This window comes from Stomoxys calcitrans, chromosome 2, assembly GCF_963082655.1.
Source record: "Stomoxys calcitrans chromosome 2, idStoCalc2.1, whole genome shotgun sequence".
Classification (NCBI taxonomy): Eukaryota; Metazoa; Arthropoda; class Insecta; order Diptera; family Muscidae; genus Stomoxys; species Stomoxys calcitrans.
This window is the reverse complement of record NC_081553.1, coordinates 45463664-45466502: the sequence shown is the minus strand read 5'-3', so window position 1 is coordinate 45466502 and position 2839 is coordinate 45463664. Positions and strand designations below refer to the sequence as shown.

Sequence of the window (2839 nt, the reverse complement as noted above, 5' to 3'; positions counted from 1 at the left end):
ACTATTGAGACAAACTTCTATTTTGGTCTTTTCTTGCTGTATTGTTTTTATACCCTCCACCATAGGATGGAGAGAAACAAACTTCTTCATTTCGATAGTAACATCTTGAAATATTGGTCTAAGACCCCATAAGGTATATACACTCAAAAAAAAATTCCTATCACATAAGGAAAATTTTTGCTAAGTAAACCTCTTTCCGTAAAAGAAAACGTTGGACTTTGTTTACGATCAAAGTAAATGCTTTTGCAGTTGTTGTTGTTATTTCGGGTTTCAAGTAGTTTTTCTTTATTTATAAATTAATTTATCGTCAAACGTTTAAAATGGATTGTGCTAATGTGGCAACCCCGAACTTGCCGACTTCTGAGAGTAAACGACGAAGACGAAAGCAATTACTAGTTGCTCGTGAGTTATTCAGCCTTCAGCTGTAGACTTTCATAAAAGTTAATCAAATTAGTTGTCATATTTGTTAAGTTAAACTTGAGTATTTTATTGGCACCAACAACTATACCAAGTTCAAGTTAATGTTGTTCCATAATTCAAACTCAAATATTTACGAATTATAAGCAGAGCTCAGTTGGCAAATCAAACTCTTTCAGTGTATATTCTGTCGTGGACCCCGGAGGGTCCGAACTATCTCAGCGGAGAAAGGGGACATAGTGTGCTGGCGATCGCTGGCTGTTGGCGTTAGAGCTCCGGCTGTGGCTCAGTCTGGGGCGCGGTTCTTGCCAACACACCATGTCCAGAGACAGGTGACAAAAAAAATTCAAATTTCAAACCAGCTCTGGATGGAAATGAAAAACACAGGGTCCCACTTATGTTAAGGCAGGCATGTCTTTCGCCTTCTTACTCGCACCTTCCGCTATGGATTCGCTCTTCAGGGGGCACTGAGACATCCTACAGTGCCCTGGACGGCCCACCCCAACCATGGTATCCGTTGTCCAACAGTTTTGGATACCCCAGAATCGGTCTCCCTTATCCCCCCTTACAGCTTGGTGCACTACCCCCTTCTTACCTTAGATAACTACTCCTCCATTGTGAAATGAAAACTAGGCAAAGGCGAATTTCATTTCAAACGTTATAAACGGTATGTATTTATTAAGCCGAATCAAAAATTCATTGCCAGACAAAGTTCAATCAAACGAAAAAAAAAAGCAAAGAAAACAAAACAAGGAATTGTATAGTGGCAATTAAAAAACTTCGTTTATATAAACTCCTCTCCTTCAAAGAGAAAAATAGTAATAAAATTCTCCTTCCTCCACAGGTGTATTGGGTCTTCTCATGGTGTCTGGCCTTCCTTCAGGGTCGTCTCTCCTAACTGGAGTCAGTGCTGGAGCGGCTGAGCAGTGCCCACGCTTTCCTCTTGTCTGTCCGTCCGTCTGGTTGTGGTAAGTATGTGTATTCCGGCTGTATTGTATTTCCCGTAAATAAAAGCTTTGGCTTTTTTTTTATGTCTTATATGTTTATTTTTTTTAAAGGCCTAAGTTCGCAAAGCGAACACCAACAGCAGTAAGGGCTCCTTTCCGCCCAAAAGGTCTAGAATCTTTACCCCCTGGCCCTAGGTTGAGCTCGACCTAACAGCTGAGGACAGCGCCTATTTATTCTAGCGCTGTGTTACTAATAGAAAGGTAAGTGTCTGGTGTTTGCCTGCCTAGCCGCTTTATTAACAATTAACCTTCTTTTTATTCGTAGGAAATATGTGTGTCAAGGTCCTGTCCGTCCGTCTGAGTTCACGTATACGTCCCGCAATAGTGTTCGTGAGGAAAAGGGTACCTGCAGCACTGTCGGCTGACCAGTGCTTTTGATATAGAGCTTCCCACGATGGACAGAGGAGGTGGAGGTGTAGCTTTATGTTTTCGCGTTTGGCTTTTTGTTATTTTGTGATCAACTTTAGTGGTGTCTATTGTCTTTGATTTTCAAGTTTAGGATTTTTAACTATTGGCTTTGATTTAGTTTTTAGTTTTTTTTTTTTCTTTTTAGGTCTTTTATTATTACATTGGTATTTTCCTTTTTTTCAGGTTCTTTGGCTTTGTTTCGAAACTTTTCCCTTTTCAGGTTCCTTTTTATTTAATTTGATAACATTTCTTTTTTTTTTCCAGAGTTTTCATAGATTTTCTTTTTCAGCTTTTAATAACTTTCAGTTCGATTTATTTTAATCACCTTTTTTTCATAATCTTCTTTTTCAGCTCTTTAGTTTTTAATTTGTATTTATTTTCATTTATTTTGTTACAGCTTTTAAAACTTCTCAATAATTTATAGTTAATTTTTTTCCTCTTTCAGCAAATGTGCTGAAAGTTCAATAAATCACTTTAAAACTTTGAATTTGGTCTTTTTCTTTGTTGTTGGGTAAAAGCCAGTTCCGCCTCCTTTTCTCTGCCGAATCCAAAACCAAAAAGACTTTCTTTCTTTTTGAAAACACCACTTTCAACACTCTTCTGTACACCACCTCTTACTCCTTGCACGGCTCCATCCAAAAGGAACTAGTCATCTTCCCTTTACTGTCCATCATGGTTCCCCCAAGCCATCATGTCCACCGAGGAACCATCATAAAATTTTGTTTTCCAAAATCGCAAAAACAAATAACATATGGTTTCCTCGATTTTCATTGTAGTAGTTACATTTGTATGTGGAGGTAACATATGCTGGTAACGCAGGGTTGCATTCACCAGCTGCCATAAAAAACACAGACGGTTCAAACCCAGATGTCGCTCTTCTCTAATCAGACATAGGGTGACACGCTACAAACCCAATCATCCTTTAGACGTCACCGTCATAGGATGGGAGGGAAAAACAACCTTTCGTCATGTATATAATAACATAACGTGTGAACGTAGCATTAGTC

The 2839-nt window shown here is 38.8% G+C and overlaps 1 long non-coding RNA gene across 2 annotated transcripts; it reads left to right on the top strand.

Moving 5' to 3' along the window:
- The first annotated feature begins 676 nt into the window (after positions 1-676).
- Positions 677-2453, top strand: LOC131994965 (uncharacterized). Of its 2 annotated transcripts, XR_009397013.1 has the most exons (4): positions 677-1084; positions 1262-1385; positions 1476-1625; positions 1690-2453. It is a non-coding gene; the product is annotated as an uncharacterized LOC131994965 (long non-coding RNA). The 2 variants fall into 2 exon arrangements; XR_009397012.1 differs by having other exon boundaries at positions 677-1385.
- Positions 2454-2839: the final 386 nt, after the last annotated feature.